At 35.9% G+C, this 23,090-nt stretch overlaps 1 long non-coding RNA gene across 1 annotated transcript in view; it reads left to right on the top strand.

The window, feature by feature from the left end:
- Positions 1-21,905: 21,905 nt before the first annotated feature.
- LOC113099045 (uncharacterized) overlaps positions 21,906-23,090 on the top strand; it is a 33,013-nt gene continuing 31,828 nt past the window's right edge. The window contains exon 1 of the long non-coding RNA XR_003289274.1: positions 21,906-22,065. This is a non-coding gene — a long non-coding RNA (uncharacterized LOC113099045). The remainder of the gene's footprint in view (positions 22,066-23,090) is intronic.

The raw sequence follows: 23,090 nt of genomic DNA, 5'->3' as shown, positions 1-23,090 counted from the left end.
TATATTATATATATATATATATATATATATATATTAAATTCATTATTAATTCAACTGTTAATAATGACATTTTTTTACAGATTATGTAACATATTGTAAATTCAATTAAAATGCGAGGTTATTTTGGCATTGTGTGTGTGTGTGTGTGTTGCTTCTCCTGTCTCTGAAAAAAGCTGGTACTCAAAATCTGCCAGAAAAATAAATAACAGTACATAAATAATGATAATAATAATAATAATAATAAATAAGATTAACATGTCTGAAATATCATATATATATGTGTGTGTGTGTGTGTATTAATATTAACATCTGCAGTTGTGGAGAACAAAACTCTCTGTGGTTGAAAATGTCTTGAGGGTCTCAGACACAGCACAGTACTGTCTTGAACACAGAGCAGAAAAATGCTCCAAACCTTTTAACGTTGAGCTATTGTCAGGTCAAAATCAAGAGCAAGCCGTCATAAACCTACATTAACCCACACACAGGCAGAAATGGAGGAATTTGATGAGATGAGAGAAAGAACCGAAGAACAACAAAAAACACAGTTACTGTGTGACTGATGTTCAAAATCGAGCCTGTTCCTGTGTTTGTGTGTCTCCATCATTCAGCTCAGATAAAGCGCAGTGTCTCCTGCAGTCCTGTAGACATAAGCAGTGCGTGGGACATGACGACACGTTTGCGGATTGCTTTTGATTAAACTAATCTCGCCTGAAGCTCTGCTTCTGTTCTTACTGTCAGGCAATGAAACGTTTCGCTCAATACACCAAAACACACTGAAAACAAACACTTGTTGTCATTTTACAACTGATAAGGACGCTTTCCAGAGATTGGATTCCATATTTATGTAGGAGCTCAGAAGGCATCGTCAGTCAGGCAATGTTTATGTCCTCAAGATTGTCACACACTGATGTATGTGAGATTACATGAGTGTATCCAGTTTTACATTACAGGACATGCTTGGTCCAGTGATTCATACCAAATGTTATACCAGATTACTGAGAAGCATGGATATGATTTTATAATATTTATGCATATTATTATGCAAGGTATGTTTGCATCTATAAAATGCTAGTAAATGAATAGTTACTGGCAATTAAAACTAGCAGTTGCTTCGAGAATAATTTGAGAATGACACTCAAGTGCATGTGCCATTTGAGTTTGAGTCTGGCTTGCAACATTTTCGGATTATGATGATTGCATATTTGGGATCCCATGAATAATCAACTGAGAATAAACAGTAGCTTTCTCATGCTTTGCAAAATATTTAATCAGAAAGTAGGCTGAATGTTGTTGTTTTTTGTCATTACTGAAAACTGTATTTAGCGTTTAATATTGTATTTGGGTATTCAGAATTCATTTTTTTTTATTATTATTATTCAGTTACTCAATTCAGCCATGTTTAGAATTGTGTTTAACAAGACTGATCAAATGTGACAGTAATAACTTTGACATTGTTACAGCAAATGTTTCAATTTAAAAATAAAATAAAAATGGTTTCCACAAATAGGCAAAAAACAACAACAACAATTAAAAACTGTTTTCAACATTAATAATAGTAAGATTTTAGTAGAATAGTAAGAAATTAAAATATTTATTATGTAATTGCATGTTTAAAATATTTGTAATTGTTTTTAACATATAATATATACATCTACATAACATTTAAAATATTAATCATAAAAAATATCTTATTCCATTAAGTCTCTTGAGATAGATATGCAAATTTGTATGAATTCAAAAAATATCACTCCATATTCATAATCTCAATTAAAGACAGTAAAACATATAAACTGAATGTTGATGGCAGGCTCACTGAGTTTATGGCATGTGTCACAATTTGCGTGTCTGTAAATGTCTTTACAAGCACGTTCACTCTTACCGGCCCCTAGAGCAAGGTCTGAGATCTATAGCTATTTGGACGAGGGTCTGGATCAATGCAGGAACGCCATGTCTAGGGAAACAAAATCAACTCCTGGAAAGAAGCTTACAGAGTGCTGTGGAAGGGCAGCTGGGCTTTCTGCCAGTGTAGTCCACCTTTGTGACCTCCATCTTAAACAGCCGTAGCTTGATGCTAATCCTGCGGGTGACAGGTGTTCTGCCAGGGCTGGAGGAAACCGACAGGTGGATGAGCTCTGGTCACTGACGTGTGTAATATACAGCCTGTTAACCGAGCGCAGGAGGAGAGAGCGTGCGGTGAGGTGAGCACACACTGACTCCAATGATTGGCACTGATTGCTTCTTCCTTAAAGGTGCACTGTGTATTTTTTAGTTGCATTTAGCGGTGAGGTTTTGAATTGCAACCAACAGCTCAGTCCCCCGCTCACCCCTCCCTTTAGAGAAGCTACGGTGGCCGACACAGGTAAAGATGTCATCGGCAGAGACAGCAGAGAGCAATGAGATTTGTTTACAAGGAATTATATTAACTTAATTATTCAATAAATCAATGTTATTGCGAATGTTAATGTACTTGTTCATCATTGTGTCAGTGTTTTATTCGCAAAAACGTACAAAGTGATGAAACGCGCTCTGTAGAGCACAAGCATGGTGGTGACTTCCATGTTAGGGGACCCGCGGTGTATGTAGATAGAAATAGCTCAATCTAAGGTAATAAAAACATAACGGTTCATTAAGAAAGGTCTTTATACACCTCTGAACACACACACACACACACACAAACACACACACACACATACACACATATATATATATATATATATATATATATATATATATATATATATATATATATATATATATATATATATATATATTATATTGCATTTCTGTAAATAGATCATTGTAAATATTACACATTGCACCTTTAAATTTAAGAAAAATCAAATATGAAAAAATGCCAATTTTAAGTAGAGAAATGGAAAGGTCGTCAATCAGTTGAATTGTAGGTAGATGAATTACTTGATATAATAATGATATAATAATAATGATAAATCAAATCAACTGTGTATAAACACACACACACACACACACACACACACACACACACACACACACACACACTTACATACAGTACAGACCAAAAGTTTGGACACACCTTCTCATTCAAAGAGTTTTCTTTATTTTCATGACTAAGAAAATTGTAGATTCACACTGAAGGCATCAAAACTATGAATTAACACATGTGGAATTATATATGGGATTATATACGTAACAAAAAGGTGTGAAACAACTGAAAATCTGTCATATTGTAGGTTCTTCAAAGTAGCCATCTTTTGCTTTGATTACTGCTTTGCACACTCTTGGCATTATCTTGATGAGCTTCAAGAGATAGTCACCTGAAATGGTCTTCCAACAGTCTTGAAGGAGTTCCCGAGAGATGCTTAGCACTTGTTGGCCCTTTTGCCTTCTGTCTGTGGTCCAGCTCACCCCTAAACCATCTTGATTGGGTTCAGGTCCGGTGACTGTGGAGGCCAGGTCATCTGGAGCAGCACACCATCACTCTCCTTCTTGGTCAAATAGCCCTTGATGCTTTTAGTGTGAATCTACAATTTTCATAGTCATGAAAATAAAGAAAACTCTTTGAATGAGAAGGTGTGTCCAAACTTTTGGTCTGTATTGTATATACACACAAGTTTGGTTTCAATCGCCCAAGTGGATATAATTTATTATAGTTTATACAGAACTCTTTTATGGGACATTCTATGAAACTAATCAAAGCTCTAATATACTACACGATATAGCGGGTGCACGATGTGGAAAAAGTTATGATTAGAGTCCAAATTTATAATGTATCCATCAGGCATGTACTATCCATTAGACACGACTGGAGTTTTATCCCACTCTCCATTTCTGTCCTACTGCAGGAGTACATTATGTCAATGCAACCCTTAAGACAAATCGCTAAATGCAATATTTATAGTTCAGACGTTAAAAAATTGAGCATAAGTAGGTCTATAATCTGCTCCATATTTCATACGGCTGTCTACAGAACAGCGTTTCAGTCAAGGACATTGAGCCGCTGTGACCATGTGGCCGTGTTGTAAATGTACTTAGTAGTGTTTCTATTCTAAACCATCGCCCCCATGGTTCACGGTCTGTAATGGCCAGTAATGAGGGTCCATCTGAACTCGGAATGAGGGAAGGGCTTGACAGTCTAATTAGCTAATCATCTTCACACACCAATGCACAAATAAGCCAGCACTGCCCTGCATTCGTTATTTACGGACCCAGACAGAAGCAGTATAAGGCCAGATCAATCTCTCACCCAGGCCGCTGGGAATAAAACATGAGGTGGGAGCCAAACTGACCCGTTATTTCCTCGGTTGCTCATTTTGAGCGGGAATTAGCTGCTGTTCAATCTACACCGGGGCACAAACGACTCTGCTTGCGACCCACATTATTAAAAAGACATGCATATGATTGGCTTAATTGCGGAAAAATGTGATCTCGCAAGGTGAGCCTTAGCATGGTGTAACCTGTGGTGTCACATGGTTAATGGATGCAATAATTAAATGAAAGTGACGGATGGCGAGAAGCTCCAGAGGAAGAGCTGTGGATATCCTGCTGAATGCAATCCGTCAGTCAAGGATGCATGGGAATATAAAACACATTTTTTCTCGAGCGGATCCTCTTCTTGCTGGCTGAATGCCGCTGTTTCAGTATGAGCCATTTGTTTTGTTTTAAAACTCATTCAAGGTGCAAATCTTTGAGGAATGCAACACCGTATTATTAGCCATTTTAACTTCTAAAGGGAGTGCAATAGTCTTCTTTTTTTAAAAGGGGTAAAGAAGATATTGATTGCAAGTGTGGTGGATTGGAAAAAACAAAAATCGAACGGTTGTAACAATACCTCCTTTACCCTCTCGGTGCTACATAAATACAGTCCACAGTAGACTGGGGTTGCACAGACTAGTTCATTAGTTGAGGCATTGGGTTTGTATTGAATAGTCATAAATCACAATGATTGCATGCTATTTATGCTCTTCATCTGTGCAGTGTTAATGCAAGAGGAAAATGTTAATGTCCACAAACTGCATCTGCATTTAAAGCATATATATATTGAAATAAATAATTATTTCAATATATATATATGTCAGCAAAGATTTTGCAAGTCTCTTGAGCAGCAACTATTCAGATATGAAACAACCTATTCCATTTAATTGAAAAAACTTATTTTCGGTTTATTAAATCTGCACCAGTTAAGGCCTGTTCACACAAAGGAGGATAACAATACAGATAACAATGTAGTTTGAATTAAAAAAAATAGTTCTTAATTTTAAAAGAATAGCAGAGTCCACATCACAGCACCTGTATAATGATACAGAGGAACAATATTGTTGGACTCGCTCAAAAAAAAAAAAAAAACCTTTCCAGCCAATGAACGATAAAAAAGATCAACAGCCAATCAGAAACCATCCTGCTTTAAATAGCTTTAGCTGACCACAGGACTGCAGGGTGTGTTTATAATAAACAAATCATAATTTAGTTATCATTATGCTTAACATTTTGAGTGCGGATAGGCCTTAAAACTGCTAAATCACCAGCCTCTTAGCCCATAATACAAGGTTTTCAAGATGCTAGTTTGTCAGCTTGTCTAAATATAATTACTCTTAAAGATTCCTGACAGACTTACACAACCAAAGTAGCCATGTTTCCTTCTAGTATGTCTGTTAGCCCTACCTGAGAGGATAAAGTTACTCTAGAGATGTTTAAGTGATGTCTAGGTGACACAAACAGCCTTTTCCCCTTCCATCTTTTCATAATAAAAGTGGTGCAGTGTGTTAGTGTAACCCCTGAGGAGCCAGCCTGAGGGAGGCCTTGGCAGGACAACACGACTGGAAAACGTCCATGGCAGAAGCATTGGTAGGCTGCGCACACAACGCTGCCCTGTTGAAACAACAATGACTGACGGGAGAGCCAATGGGATTGTTAATGTGGCATATGAGATTGCTAAGAGGAAGCCGTGGGGAGGTATTACGCAATCCAACAGTTCTCCAGCCATCCTAGTAAGGCTTCTGAGAGCACGGGGAGCAGGAGCTCACTTCAGCATGAATACAAATCATCTGTGCAAGGATAGTCAAATGAGCGGGAGATAAAGAGATAGAGGAGAAAAGACAAGAAAGGACGTCTGTAAGGGGGTTGGGGCCAGAAGAGGAAGGCAGGAATTAGGCAGGAGTGTTTGTTGAGCAGTGTGTAGTTGGGAAGGAACATGTGCTACAGACGGGGCTCAGCTCCCCTGAAGTGCCATTCAAAACCGGCACGCTGCCCAGAAAATATAGAGAGCCGGAGGTTTAGAGACTGAGACATGGAGCACACCGAGTCCCTTCGGTTCGATTACTTTTATAAAACAGAAAGATCAGACGTCTGAAACCTGCCCACCTGTGAACGCACATTATATATTCTTCCTGTGTCCCAACTGTAAACAGCCTGCAATTAGCCTAATGAATTATGCTACTTGGTAGAACAATTGTTTTTATTATTCATATGTTAATGTCTTAATGATACTTGTTTTACTGCTGTTGCTTTGAAACAGTTTTGTTGGTCTTGAATCAAATGTCATTAGTTAGTCAGTGTTTAGTATTATGCCATATTCATTCGGTTTAATCAATTTTATTTCAACCAAACATTTTAGTTTTGGTTGTGCAAAATATAAAAATGTATATCATTATACTCATTTTCATTGGTATTTGTTTGTGAGTGTGTGTGTGAACAGTGATTGGTTTTGTGTTTTGTTGAGTGCTGTCTGAAGCTAAGACTAAGAGTTTTATTTATTTATTTATTTTTTATATTTTTTTACTTGAAGGGATTTTTTGTGACCAGGATTTTTTTTTTTTTTTTTGTGTGTGAGAAGTTTTGCTGCTCATCCGGACAATTTCAGCAGTGCCCTGATGGTAGGTTTAGCTGGCATCTAAATCTCTTCACACGTCACTACACACAACCGAGATGAAACTGTCAGAGGAAAGATGTTAGCACTGTCTTAAACACTGCTGACAAAGTGTGTTGCCTGTGTCAAATGATGTGCATTGATCTGAAACTCTAATTTCATCTCAATGGCAAAGCAGGAGTGTTTTTAGGCCATTTGTAGTATCCATTCAACATACTACAGTTTAAACTGCTTTGTAACGTATAGGTTTTTATTGTACAGCATAATATGCAGTATGCATGTAGATGCGAGATGAGATGCATTAAGAGCCACCATTTTTACATTTAGTTTCTCCATATTTTGTTCAGTTAATAGAGCCCATGAATCATTGGATGGTTGATAGGTGCTTACCGGATCCACAATTAATTTAATACTGAATAAATTATTAATGCAGTGTAGATGAATTTTGCTATCTGCTTAAAGACACTTTCCTAAAAGAATAATTTGGCCAAAATCTAAATGTATGTTTACACTTTTGGGTTCCACTGACAAAAATACCAGCATGGAAGTTTTTATTGACTTAAAAGTGAGTAAATAATGGCGGAATATTAATTTAATAGTTTCCAGGGGATTCTCTTAGCATGCATCTGTTAGGATTCAACCACTTAATATGCAAACTCACAAACACACTCTAGAAAAGAACACTAAAAAAAAAAAAAGTTTCCCTTTAATTTAAAAGGCAAACAGCTTTCCAAAACATTGCATTATGGGAAGGGCAGTAAGAGCTCCACAGAGCAAGCAGTTGCAGGAGTCCACCTGTTGTAATTGCTGTGACATTTATCAGCTCTATTGATTGCAATAGGATTTAATTTGCTTCTCCAAAGAATTTTCCATTATGTTTATAGAGCTAGATTATTGAACCAGTTTAGTTGTTTTATTTTTGTTTAGTGAAAATTGGTATGCTACAAAACCACAGCATGGGAAACATAACATCCAGAAGCAATATTTGGCATGTTCTCTGATGTATATGCATAATATAGAATAATACAATAATACAAACCACAAATCTAAAATTGCTTTTTGGAATACCCATAATGCAAGAAAAAGAGATAATCCAATTTTAATTGGATTTTTAAAGACTGTGTTTTTGGAAAACTTCCATGTAAGATCTCTGAATATTACATTCAAGACACCATTGTCAACATTTATTTTGGGGAGCTTTTTTGTTTTTAAATAATTTTAAAATGACTGAATTACTTCAAAAGTGTTTGGCTATGTAGGCATATTCCTACATAACCAAACACTTTTGAAGTAATTATATATATATATATATATATATATATATATATATATATATATATATATATATATATATATATATATATATATATATATATATACATATATTACAATTTTAATATACATTCATTCAGCCAGATTAATATAGACTACACATAAGCGTTTGTGCTTTTGAAAGTGTACTTAAAGGCTTCTAAGTTGTGCAATATTCCCATGTGATGCTTTAATGCATAATGGCGTGGAATGTTTTTGAATCAAAGCATCTTGATGAGACCTTTATACCCCCTCTGAGTTCATGAATAATTCAGTTTACAACCTTGAATGCAAATGAAGGTGAATGATACCAAGAGTTTCCATTTCATTTAATGTTCCATCTGGATGGGTTTTTGTTATATTGCAGCTTTTACATGTCATTACCAATAACCTTCCATGTTGTTATTGAAAATGTAATGTGCATGAATTCCCTGCAAAATATTTGTCTAATTTGATCTTGCCAATAACTGTTGATATTGTGTTTGTTTGAGAGCAAGCAGACCATCAGAAAGATTTCTTCATCTTCTGGTGATCTAATGGTCAATTACAGAGTCAGAATCTCCTCTTGGACTGTTTAAACTCATCATACTGAAGTCCAATTATTCTGTCCGTCAGAAAACCGGTGTGAAGGAGGCCTATTTCATTTAGAGTGGCTTTGAAGATTCTTTTTATCATCCCGCCATATTTTGGCAGAGATTAAAATCATTCAGCAAGCATTCAGTTAATCTTTCTTCTTTCTTTCTTCAAGTATCAACCAAAAAATCAGACTGTGTTGTTTTTTTGTTTTTTGTTTTTCTTGAAAGTCTTTCATTCAAAATTTAGACTCAAAGGCATGTTCCTGATTGTTTCCCCAATGCCAACAACTGCACACGGACCAAATACCAGCAATATAGCGCAGAACCAGAACCACTTAGGGGATTTTTGTCCGGGTTCAGTTGTTTGGTTTGTAGCGCTTTAAAATGTAGCAGTTCTGTGGGTTTTTATTTAAGATGCATCCAGAATTTGAGGGAATCTTTTTTTTTTTTTTTGTATATTAATGTTCAATTGGAGTCTAATAGCCTAATTCTGCCTTACATGCATTATTGGGTGTTCTCCTTTGTAATTTTAGAATCGTTTTGCAGAATTGTTTTTTGTTCTTCTACTGGATGTCTGTCCCATCTAGTGTAGCTTTGATCATTGAGTTGACCCCATACCTGACTTCCATTAGATATAGGAATTGGTAATTCAATATTTTGGGATTTTCAATTTTGCAAATATAGCTCTTCAAGCTTTATCTTTGAGAGCATTCACTACCATACTGAAACTCCACAATGCAGTGATGATCAGGCCGAGGTAAGTGTACTGCATCGAGTGTTCTAGGGCAGTGCTGCCTAGACTGAACTGGTATCTGTGTTCCTGATATCTGAGCTTTTTCTGAAAGACCATAATGTTGGTCTTTTTGAGGTTTACTACCAGGGCTCAGTTCTGGCAGTAGTTGTCCAGCAGGTCTAGGTGCTGCTTTAGACCCCGTGGTCTGGATGACAGCAGCACCAGATCATCTGCGTTCAGCAAAAGCTTGATGTTCGTCTTGTAGAGTAAGTCCATGGGCTGCACTGCTAACTCAGGCTACAGCCATGCCACAATCCTCTTTCCTCTGTTTATTGCACTATATGGGTGGACCAAAATAATCATTCACAACCAAGCGGCAACCTCTTGCTCTCTCTCGTGAAGCCTGTACAGAAGAGACTTAAACTGTAATTTATCAACTAGCCGCTTGAGGCTGTCTGCAAAAGGGAGTCAAGAGCCGGCTGTTCGGAAACCTTTGGGTGACGCCACAGACACTACATCGATGTTTTAGTACAGTCTATAGCCATATTCGCACGGGATTGGTATAATCTTGGGACCTTGTGTGATTTTGAAATTACCCCCCCCCCCATCTGAATTTCTTATTTATTAGAATATTTTTATTTGCCGTGACTTTTTGGTGTAGAAAGAGTTTCTGAGGGTCAGGGATTTTTTCACTAGAGTCATGAGGAGGTGAACATCTGGATCAGGATCTGGAGGCTGGGCAGGTGAGGCCTGTGTTGCTGCAGGTGTTTGTGTATTTGTCATCGGCACACATTCTGTGTAGTTTGGTTTGTCTGGAGCTGTACTGTAGTGAAGTACTGTATATTGTTTATTGTGTTTTTCTGTAACTGTTCTCTCATTTCTTGTAGCTGTCTGGAGAAGTTCTCATCTTCGTTTCTCTGTGTCCTAGTTTGCATAGCTGTAAGCGGAGAGTTCAGATTTCTTCTTGTAGTTCTCTGATAGCTCTTGTGATTTCGGCGATGGAGGATCTGGTGTTTTTTCTTCAGCTGCTGGAGTTGATCTTTGAGCTCCTGGATGTAAATGTTTGTGTTGTGTGTGTCTGATAGTTTGGCCTGAGTCTGTTCTCTGAATTCAGTGTAGGGCTAAACTGTCTCTCAGTTGATGTTTGATTTGTAAAGGTGGTGAAGGTGAAGGATTCACTGGGTCTTCCTCCTCAGAGTCTGTGCAGTTTCTCTCCTTCTCTGCTCTGGCTGTTAGCAGAGGGGAAATCTCCTCAAATCAGTTCAGGCTTGCTTCATAGCCTTGCAGTAGGAAGGTGCCTTTAGTATAGTAGATTATAGTGAGAATTGGGCTTCTGTGTATAGCATTTTATGTTCACAAATAGACCAGTAAATAAATTAAAATGAATTCAAATAAATTAATATGGAAAGTCTTTGGTGATGGAGAATGACTAAAGTAATCTGTGAGAAATCCTGCAAGACATGAACAAATACGGTAGGAGAAGCATGGTATATTTTATGGTTACTGTGCATTGACTACACATGACATGGTAGAGTGAAAGTTACTATGGTAAAAATAGAGTAAATGTATGGACTTTTTCCACATTTCCACATATGGCCCATATCTTTGAGCTGATAACTACTGATAATGCCCATTCAATCGAGTGATAACACTCGAAGCGGGTGGTTCCTAAAAGCATCATCACACACTGTGAAACTCACTGGAATTTAACATTACAATCTGTTCAAAATAAGAAATAAATCAGGACCTTGTGGAAACCTTTGTTGTATAACCAACTGTAAAAACATTCATTCATGTCATGTCAGTGTTTTCATAAGAGACTTCCACACAGCGAGTAATGACAGAGAGGAAATATAATATTCACAATACAGTGGAGTGGTTATGAAACAATGTAACTCATAATTCTACGACAGCTTGACATATTCAATGGGGAATCCGTTAGGAGTACAGTTATATATGACTGGATAATTATTTCTAGTTAAGCCATATATATATATATATATATATATATATATATATATATATATATATATATATATATATATATATATATATATATATATATATATATATATATTCAGCTGTCTAAGCTATTTAGCTGGCATACTCTGATTTATTCAAATACTTTGACTTTTCATCAGCACAAAAACACTAATATATACAGTTTGTTTATATATTTTATTAGATTTTTAACAGTTTATTTATTTTCACTATAGAAATTGTGATTTTTCTGTAATAAAATGTGCCTCGTTTTGTTGTTTCTTGAATAAATCAAGATTTTATTTTATTTATTATTATTATTTTTTTTTTATCATTTGAGTGAATTATTCAATGATGTTTGGACGAGTCATTTCAAACAATTTGATTAACCACTTGTTCCAGTTTTGGGTTTTGTATGTGGACTGGATTAACAATACTTTATAGGTATTAGATTTCTATCTGCAGGGACCTGACATATCACCTGACCTTTTGTCCCCTACTGACCAAACTCCCAGTTTGTGACATAACACACCAAAGCTTGGAGAGTGTGATCAGAATATGAATCAAGACACTCAAACTAACAGCCCATCCATCACAGCATGACAAATAACAGAGGAAGAGCACACAGGATCACAGTGAGACACGGTCAGATGTTCTGCAGTGCATTGCTCTATAGACAGCTTTTAATTTTATCAATAATTTTTAACTAACATTAAGCATTTAACATGTTTAATTGACAAATTGCTTGGCCATTGGCCCAATCCAAAAGAACTGTAGTGTTTAATGACAGCTATTTACAAATAAACAATTACATTTTTAAAATGTAATTTTTAAGGAATTAAAGCTTATTAACACAGTTAGGGTTTTAAAGACATATTAAAATATATTTGTTTCTTCTAATTGGCCTGTAAGTAATGATTACAATAAAAATTTGATTTCTATAACTGCACCTGCAGACCAAAGTGCTGTACAATCAACACACAGCTACATACAAAACATAAAACACATACAATCCAAATAAAAACACAGCCCAACTCCTAAAAAGCTTATAATAAGAAAGAATTTTTAATCCCATTTTTGAAAACATTTATGGATGTAATCTCTCTAATCTCAGATGGTAGGCTATTCCAAAACCTTGGACCTGCAACAGCAATGCCTGATCCCCTTTCCGCTTTAAATGAGTTCGTGGGACAGTAAGAAACTATTTATTTGTTGATCTTAAAGACCTAGATAGCTGTCATCTCAGACACATAAGCAGGAGCCATTCTATGCACTGCCTTGAACACAAACTACAGAACCTTATATTTGATCCTGAAACCCACTGATAGCCATCTGAGTGAGGCCAAGATAGGAGAGATGTGTTGACTTTATTCCAAAATCACTTGCATACAGCAGACTTTTTTATATTTGTAACAGAAAGACATAGTTGGTCCAAAACAATGAATAATTTAAGTCAAGCACAGCCTTCAGCTCATGCTGGTGAAGATAAAACCACCAACTATCTGCCCGCTAGATATAGGTCAGATTTAAAAGGCAGTTTACTGGAGAAAGCAGGAAGACATGCACCATGTAGGTGCTAAAGAGATGAAAATAACATCTAGAGGAAATAATTAGTAATATGCAAGTGACCGGTTAGAGCCAGTAAGCTGGAAAAAGGTCCAAAAATGTGTAATGCTGTTGATACCCAACAAACACAGCTAGGATATGCAGTGTGATATTTCTCCCAGACATAGACCATATAAACAACTAACAATACTGAGTATTTATATCTTCAATTATTAAACCTTACATGCAGAAACATGCATTGTTCTTCTTGGTGCTTTCAGATGGGTGCTTACAAATTATTATTAGTTATTTCATTGTATTTCCACAAAAGCAAACTAATAAAGTTTGGTAGCTATGAACTGTGCATGTGGAAAACAACCTCCCTAAAAATAAATATCCTCTTTAGTGGACAAAAATGAATTGCTCTTCCCAAGAGAATCAACACATTCAACACAAGCTGAGTTGAGACTGAATTGATATATATATTTATGATATTAATATAAGGAGCTTCAGTGTAAAGCAGTGAGTTTACCAACAGCTCATAAACTGTTTTTCTCCACCTCCGAGACAGATGACTGAGGATGGTGGGAATAAACATTGCCAGGCACTGTTTTGGCTGCTTGCGTGGTATAAATTCATATGAATTGCAGTTGTTCAGCCGGATGTATGAAGAAGCGTGAGGTGGTTTTCGACTAACCAGTCCACTGGTTTTATGAACCTCATTACACAATGCTGTTTAGGTCCCATTGAATAGAAATATTGGCAATGTGAAAACGAGCACATCTGTGCCAGTGTAAATGCTTTCAATAGGATTTTCTCCTGCTATCAGTTTCTGCTGTCAGTTTTATCTTCTATAAGAATACACTCGGAGCTAATAATAGCGTCTTCACTCGAAGGTAATTATAGTGTTTTCTGAGGTGCTGTCCATGGATTTATTGACATAGGGACACAAACTGGTTCAATATGCTTGCTCCTGTGTGCTGAGCATCATGGGAAATAAGCTGCACAAACAAATGACTTCAGCACTGCAGATATTTTTCTGTGGAGCACATTTTGAGAATTAGCATTGGCCTCTATTTAGCACATAACTATCTGAAATTTATTTGTGAGTAACAATGCGGGTTTATACAATAAAGCATAAAATCGCCTTTATTATACAGCCATACAATCTCATCATAAATCATTATCCACTATATAACTGCTCAGCGATAGAGCTAAACGTAATTAGTAATCTAAACCATTTTGCCTCTAGTTTTTAAAAACCTGAAGTCCACTTGTTAACCACACGGGACGAGAGCAACAGCTGGGCTGAGACGAGAGCTGAAAAAACCTTCAAGGCCAAACAGATTGCCCGCAGATCAATAATTACGTCTTGTACAAACAATGAGCCTAGTAATCTGAGAAGCCGAGCGGCATCAATGACAAAAAGTAGGAATTAAACAGCGGAGAACTGTTGTGTTGCTGCCTCCCGGGTAGGCAAGGAACCTTCAGAAGCAGTAGGCAAAACACACAGTGTGACATTTAAGAAAATTGCATGTAAACAGTTTATAAAGTACATTTTGTGCGCCAACAAAGTGGTCCCAAATACCAGTGAGTAAAAACATGTAGTTATTTTTATTAACATAGGCCTACTGGTATGTAGCACATGGCTAGGGCCGTCGCAATATACCGGTATTGACGATATTCAAATACACAATTATCGATACCGTGTTAATTTAGTGTATGAGTATATACCAGTATTAGTGATAACCGCAATATTTAAAATGAACAGTTCTCTTATGATGACACCAGATGTAAATACTTGGTAACAGTACCTGGTTGAGTGCCCAGGTGGCAGTATCGTGCCTTAACTCTGACACCTGTCACACAAGAAGAAGACGCAGCACTGGCACCTACTCTGAGCATGAGGAGAGCTGTGTTCATCAGAGTAAGTTGTTATTATTTTACTAGTCATAGACTGGGAAATATTATATAATTTATTAACAGAGATTTTCTGTGTTCATATACTTAAGTAAAGGGTGATTATTTTAATAAGTACCGCATTTTCTTTACTTGTCTTATTTTTGTATTTGCAATCAATACAGCCTGTGCGTAGTAACACTTCATTTCTCTCTTTGTTCAAATCTACGAACAGTTACACGATTAAAACAGATCTTGAAAAACCGAGCGACCACATTGCTACATTAAACTCTGTAAAATGTTAAGTTGGTCACAGTGCCATGCACTTAATGCCTCATCTGTGGTCATTCTTCAATAAGGTTCATTAGTTAACATTAGTTAATTACATTAGTTAACATATATACATAACATAAATAATAATGAACAATATTTCCACAGCATTTATTAATCTTAGTTCATGTTAATTTCAGCATTTACTAATGCATTGTTAAAATCACAAGTTGTGTTTGTAAACATTATTGTACTATGAACATTGAATAACTCGATTTTTATTAACATTAACAAATATTAATAAATTGTGTAATAAATGTATTGTTCATTGTTCATTCATGTTCGTTAATACATTAATGTTAACAAATAGCATCTTAATAATAGCATCAAAAAGCAATAGCATTACCATTAATTACCATTAATATTTATTCATCATACTGTTGAACTTGACAGTATTTTCTCTCTTGTTATTTCCTAAGAGCTTCAAAGAAGACGGAGAAAGCCAGAGTCTTGTGCCCTGCGTTTATCAGTATCAATATTATGCTCGTTGGGTGAAAAAGAAAAACTCAATAAATAAAGTAAAAAATAATTTGACTGATATCTTCCCCACCCCAAGGTTTCTAGAGATATCATGATATATCGACAGCGTGAATTCTTATGGCCACAATAACCGTGATATGAGAAATCTAATATCGTGACTTTTACTACACTTTGTTACTTTCTCGCACATTCATAGAAAACAGCTCTGCGTTAGTCATCAAAATGTTTTCTATTAGACTGGGAAAACTTTAAGTCAGCTGAATAAAAACTTAGATTGGTCTAATTTGATAATTAAAAGTAAGATGATTGTCTTTTGGCTAACTGCTGTTTGGTCGACAAGTTCTGAAGACACAGTCTTAACATAATGGCTATCCAGGACTCTTGGAACACAATTTAATTTAGTAATTTAAGTGCTATCAGTAGCACTTAACATTTCTACAAGATAATATCTTTAATTTAACTTTTAGTGGTACTTCAAATAAGCATGGTCAGCATTCCATAAGTATGTATTCACTGTGCTGCAATAAACATTATCGTGTTTTTGGAGAGTAACAGCTACATCTCCGCCTGATGTTCTCTGTATATTATGATCCCGGTTTGTCTTGTGGCCAATGTCACCAAAACAACCTGAGCAACAGTAGGATCTATTGCAGAGGGATGAGTTTATTACAACCTGAATGGAGATATTTTGCTGGAGGGTTTGTGTCTTTTGGCTTATTTATATGGGCATCTACACAAATCAGATTAGATCAAATAACATTTGCCGCAGGCAGTGTGAGAGTGCAAATATGCTAATACACTAGCATGAGCAAATTGTCCTTCTAAAGCAGAGATGGAATTACAATACGAATTGAGAGATTGGATTGGAGGACCATATCATGCGCTATGGTTTCATCGGTTATTCAACCTTTAGCGATGAGACATAATCCAAACTGATATTTCAGTTAAATATTTCATTCAGACCAATTGTCCACAGTGTGACTGCCACACAGAAAACATAAACTATTCATAACATTTTCAAAGACATGCAAGTAAACAGAGCACTTCCTAACAAGGCCTTCATTAAAATGCACAAGACAAAAACTTCTTCTACAAAATAATGCAATTTAGAATTAAATAAATGATTAGAATCATATATAGTTATCTTGAGTGTGTCTATATAGTGAGTGAATATTATATTATATTATATTATATTATATTATATTTTGATGCATATTCTGGAGCATTCTTTTAGCTCAAACAGAAGAGCATGCATGAACTTCTATAATATCATTTTTTTTCACAATGTTAATTTTCTTTATTAATACATTTTATTTTTATTTAATTATCATATTCATTATAGTGTATTATACTGTAAATAGTGTATGATTAATGCAATCTACAGGGACCAAAAACATTTGTCTTTGCTCAAGGACAATGAAAGCCGTTTCCATTAAAACAAATTTGAGGAAAGGGTCACGCAGATGGCTGAGAGCACTATCAGAGATTCCAGCTGGATGCATGTTCGAATTTCCTTCTTATCGAGAACAAATTAAATATATAATGCTTTGAAACCATCAGTACAGCAGTAATGAATGTTATATCAATCTATACAATATGGATATACAAGGTTATTGTTCTTATGTAATGTCAACAATTGCTCTAACATTGACAAAATGAAAGAGAGAACATATAAGTTCCTCCCTGACGCTAAACTTCTTGTTAGACACAAAGATCACACTGTTGCTTTGCATGCTTTCTGAAATCCACAAAAGGTTGTTTTTTATTAAAAGGTTGCTTTTATTAAAAACCTGCTTTTATTAAATAGCACTCTTTATGGAACAAACAGCTGCTTTGTACTGCAAAACAGTTTAGCTGAGTTGACCTTTTAAAAAAAGTGGACACCTGAGGCTGCCGGATGGTGTTTTTATGAAAGAGGTTAACACACTTTTTTTGTCCTCTACCAGCATATATTTGTTGCAATACATTTAGCTTCTAAGCTGTGTGTGTTCTGTCTATTTTAACTTTTAAATGTAATACACCAAGGACATAATGTACATGCATCCATACCTTTTTATTATACAAATCTCTTTTCTCAGAAGAATTGAGTGCACAAGTAGACTGCCTTTGATATGTTTTTTTTTTTTTTTTTGGAGCTTTTGGAGCTCGATACCAAGGCTCCCCATTTCAACTACATTATATTGACTTTCCTTTTATGTTCTGCAGAAGAAAGCAAGTCGGGAACATCATGATGATGAGTACATGATGCCAATTTGTGGGTGAACTATTCCTCTAAGAAGTAAAGATAGAATTTTAGAGCCCTTGGGATCTACTTGCCAAAGCAAAACAAGCCCACTGTGAGTGTTTATCTAAGACCCCCGATCCAGCTGGGTTTATAGTAGTGAAGTAAACACCATGAAAACATGCCATCTTTGTTAAAAATTAATGATTTGAACTGCAATATTGATACAAATGGCAGATAAACATATATTTTCTTTACTGTCCCCAAAGCAAGTCAGCATTCTTTCTCTCTAACTTTGGCTGAAGGTCATCTTGCAATGCACATGGAAGTCTACTTGTTTGGTTTTTTACTATGACAGGGAACATCTGTGAGGCTCAGATTATCCCTGCAGAAGTGTGGGCTGTCATTGCTAACTACACGCCTGTGGCAATCAAGTAGTAAATAGTTAATTTTGTTGGTAGTGAAGGTTCATGCTGCAGGCGATTTGTAATTAAAGTGAAGAGCTCAGAATGAATCATCCCGATCTGAAACTGAGACTGACACCAAGCAGGAATACACGCTCCGTCTCTCTGTTCACACACTGAAAGCATCAAAGAGAACGTGTGTATTATCATATTGGCTTGTGTGGGTGAGAACAATTTGTTCTACTGGACAGAATGCGGCTTTGTACATGTATCTGGCAGCTGTGGTCTTTCAAGATTTGATTTGAAAGATGCCCGCGTTGTTTGTTCTCAGTATCTGGAGACAGAAATGTTTGCATCTCAAGAGTTGCGTAAAGCTGAAGTGTCTAACTTCTGCACCAGTAGCAAGATAATTATGATTGTTTTCACTTATAATGAAGTTTTTAATGGACTCTCTGCCTTTGTTTAGCCAAACAGAAGCCACTGTTGTGATGTTCTGGTTGTGATGCAGTCAGCTAACAGCTTCTTTATAGGTCTACTTTGCATATTAACCTAGAATAAAATAACTTTTTAACATCAAAAAACGCAGCTTTTAAACATGTGGGATGAAACCACTTTAAGGTTCAAACATTAAAATGCTAATCAGCTTGAGTACAAGTCTATATATATATATTCCTCCACAGAATATTGTCCAAAAGAAGCTATTTGCCTCATCTCTGATTAGATTTCCAATTGTTCTGATTTTTAATATTATTTGGCAGTCTCCTAAAACAAGCTGTCCACACTACAGACGGACAAACTTCACAAGTGTTTTGTTTCTGTTCCTCTCAGTTTGAAAATGAGTGCCAAATTAAAACTCCTTTGTCCCAAACACTATAGTAAGCATCGCCACCCTGTGTGGGTGGGCAATGCTCACTTTAATTTTCTGGTTAAGATGGAGAATTGCACCTTGATTTACATAAATCCATTAGTGAATTAGGTGCTAAATAAAATGGACACAATTCAATTTTAGTGAATTCCCTCTTTGTCTTAAGCAAAAAAAGTAGAGCACATTAAGCAGGAATTCAAATTCAGTAACCCCAGGAAATTTCATTTAGTGAGTGTCTCTGTGCAGGTCACACCATTTCTGTTATCTGTCATGTCGTCCTGAAAAGAGCAACCTGGGCAAGCCAATGTAACAATGGTGCCAAAGATCTGCCTTTTCTTGAGCAGGTAATTAGGAAGTACTATTTAGTTCTCTTCTCCTATAGTAATCTGTCTGCCTGGGCTGAGTGCCATTAGTCCAAAGCTGGTCTCGCTCTGGAGTTAAAGATGAGAGAACAGCAACATTAATCATCAAGACTGAAGCATCATGCATCGTCCAGGGGACAAACCTGAAGACCAAGGAGAAAATGATGCTTGTTTTGGACTTTCACACTTACGACTTTGTGCTGTGAACTTCCCAAAACATCTTATGAGCTGTAATTTAGTGTTCAGGTTTTGGAAAAATTCTGATTTGTATATTTAGTACTTTTGCAAATCTCATTTAAACAGCTCCAGATCAGGGTTGTGCAAATTTTGAATTTAAAGGGGTCATATGACGATGCACGTTATTTTCCACGTACTGTACAATATTGCCGCTCCTCTCTGCCCCACCTTTCTGAAACACATCGATTTTTACAAAGCTCATCGTTCTGAAAAGCATGATGTGCTCTGATTGGCCAGCTATCCAGTGTGTAGTGATTGGCCGAATACCTCAAGCGTGTGATGGAAATGTTACACCCCTTACCATATTTGGAAACACACAGCGCATCCACGACATGATGGTGGTGGCAATAATACTACAGTGAAAATAAAGTTATACTTTTTTCTTGCGTATATATTTGGGCGGGTATTATGCAAATCTGTTGGGTGTGGTTTAGCTTAAATTTTTAGTAAGAAAATCTCTTTAAGTTTTGAATATCTCTTTCAACTTTACGGATCTTATCCATGCACAAACAGCTTGTAACACTCAAAAGATGAAGGGAAGTTTAAACTGCGTCACATGACCCCTTTAAGATCTCCGCAGTTATTTTAAACATAGATAATAATAGAAAATGTTTCTTGAGCACCAGATCATGCAACACTGATGATGGAAAATAAATTACAGGATTAAATTGAAAAAGAAAATTGAAAACAGTTATTTTAAATAGTAAAAATATTTAATTTATTATTAAATTGTATTCTACATTATTGTATATATATTTTTTCTATATTTTTTTCTTTATTTCAGAAACATACTTTAAAGTCCTTCAAACTTTACACCTTCGTCATAATAACCTCCTGTCCCCAAAGTGCCAAATCTGTTCTTGCGAGTGACCTTTTGCTCTCAGACACAGAGCAACTGATGGAACATTTCCCATAATGCCCCCACAGCTGCCGGACTGGTCTTGGCAAGATCTGTTACAAATGAAAGTGGCCAGTGAGTGAACCCAAGAGCACAGAGCCGAGCAAGGTCACGATGCTGAGGAGACGGGCAGGACAAACAGAGTTTATTATCTTTTGTCAACCACAGAGGTGTTGTTGAAGCAATATCACACGAGAAAGAGTGCTGTTTGTTTACCGAATGTCAGCAGAGATTCATCCTGAGTGAGGTCGCACTTCAATAAACAATCAATTAACTTACATTTCAGACAAAATTTGTGCCTTATAGTTTTATTTTATTGTATTTTTTTCTAGGCTGTCTAGCTTCAGATTTGTATAAATCAATGTTAATGATACAATCCCTTGGTGGTTCCAATAGTCTTTTCTCCAATTGTGAATAATCATTTGTCAACCAGTAGGTGATTTGAAAAGCTATGAGAACATAATGACACTGAGCATGAGGGGTTATAAGGTTATTTGTCTTTCATGCATGTAAATCAAGTAGGCCGTGTTGGATGTTAGACATTGATTCGGCCATTAGTAAATGCAAAACATCAATTCGCCCTGATGCAACATGCTGCAGTGCAAGAAAACAAGGCAAGAGAGCAACGAGGAGGCATTGTATATGCAGATTGCGGGGAAATTGTATTCACTGTGTACATGGCTGATCATAAATATGTGGTCAAAGGACTGTTCTGTTACTGCGAATGTAAACAGATTACTCTCTTATATTATGGAAAACATGATTTATACTGAAAATGTTTTCACCCTCAGGTCATCAAAGATATCAAAGATGTAGATGTAGATGTATATATATATTTTTATATTATATATATATATATATATATATATATATATATATATATATATATTTTTTTTTTTTTTTTTTTTTTTTTTTTTTTTTCATGGGAGCAGATTTGGAGAAATGTAACATGACATCACTTGCTCAATAATGAGTCCTCTGCAGTGAATGGGTGCCGTCAGAATGAGAGTCCACACAGCTGATGAAAGCATGATAATTCTGAAGTAATTCACACCACTCCAGTCCATCAGTTAACATATTTTGAAGTGGAAAGCTGTGTGTGACACTTTAAACAGTCACTTCTTCTTAAACAATCCTCTCTGCTCAAGGCTGAGATGTTGCTGCTGTGAATTTGATGCCCAGAAGCTCGATGTCTGTCAGAAGTGCCTCAGCATGGAGAAATGACACAAATTCATTGAAGAATGAAATGAGAAGATCTGTCAAGTGTCAAACCTTTTTGATGTTGTACATTTCCCTTCCAGAGTTGGAGAATCACAACATGGGGTGCGAGAAACTTCAAGGGCGAAAAAAGGAGAAACACGGAGAAGACGCGAGGACCATGGAGGTCAGATTTCATGAAAGCATTAAAGAAATATTTCACTAAAAAATTAACATTTTGATATTTTCTCACCCACATGTCAATCCAAACTCGCATGGCTTTCCTTTTTTCTCACAGTTTAAAAACACATTTTTTGATTTGATTTTGATAAATTGCCTTGTTTTTTTTTTTTTTTTTTTTTTTTACATGCAGTTAGAGTTAATGACAACTAGGCCTAGAGTTTTTAAACTTTAAAAAGCTCACATAAGCATCACCAAATTGTAAACGTGTTTCATTCAAGTTATTTGGCTAATAAGAAAGTCCATAATTAAAGTCATTAGTCACCAAAAATGTTGACATCCACAATAGCTTGATATCCATCTCAGTTGAGTCCGTTCTTTTAAATGAACAAACTGATTTCATTTCACTAATCTGAACGATTCATTCATTCAAAAATACAAAAACAAAAATGGTGCAAAACAGCTCACTGATTTCAATTACGGTTTAGTTTTGTTCTTTGTATAAATTTATCGTATAACTTTAGAAGTATTGAAATATAGTGCACACTTCTTGTGGATGACCTTTTTTTTAAATGGTGCTTTTGGATAATTTTTGGAGATTGAAAGCTTTATTCATTTTAATTGCATATAATTTTTTTTTATAAAAATAAAACCTGACACTCTTCAGATTATGATCTTTTGTGTTTGGAATGACATGTAGGTGAGTAAACATGTAGTATTTTCTTTTTTCCGGACTATTCATTTAATGTTGTACATTGTCATCTAAAGAATAAGGTTTTTTATTTTTTTAAGTGCTGTGAATTATTACCATCTCACTGAGGTTTGACAGTCTGGGTTACGTGACAAAAAAAGCTCTTGGCACGTATTGTGTGAGACATCATTTCTTGGTCGTAGCATGATTTCTTCCCTCAATGATGTATGTATCCTAGATCATTGCAGGCTGATTTAAATTCCCAGCTTCCTTCAACACGGCTCCTCTTTGGATTCATTTCCATATTTCTCCTGCAGGGCCCCATATTGAAATCTGCCAAG

This window comes from Carassius auratus, unplaced genomic scaffold (genome assembly GCF_003368295.1).
Source record: "Carassius auratus strain Wakin unplaced genomic scaffold, ASM336829v1 scaf_tig00216849, whole genome shotgun sequence".
In the NCBI taxonomy this organism is placed as follows: Eukaryota; Metazoa; Chordata; class Actinopteri; order Cypriniformes; family Cyprinidae; genus Carassius; species Carassius auratus.
Note: the sequence above shows the minus strand (reverse complement) of the source record. Positions and strands in the feature narration are given on the sequence as shown.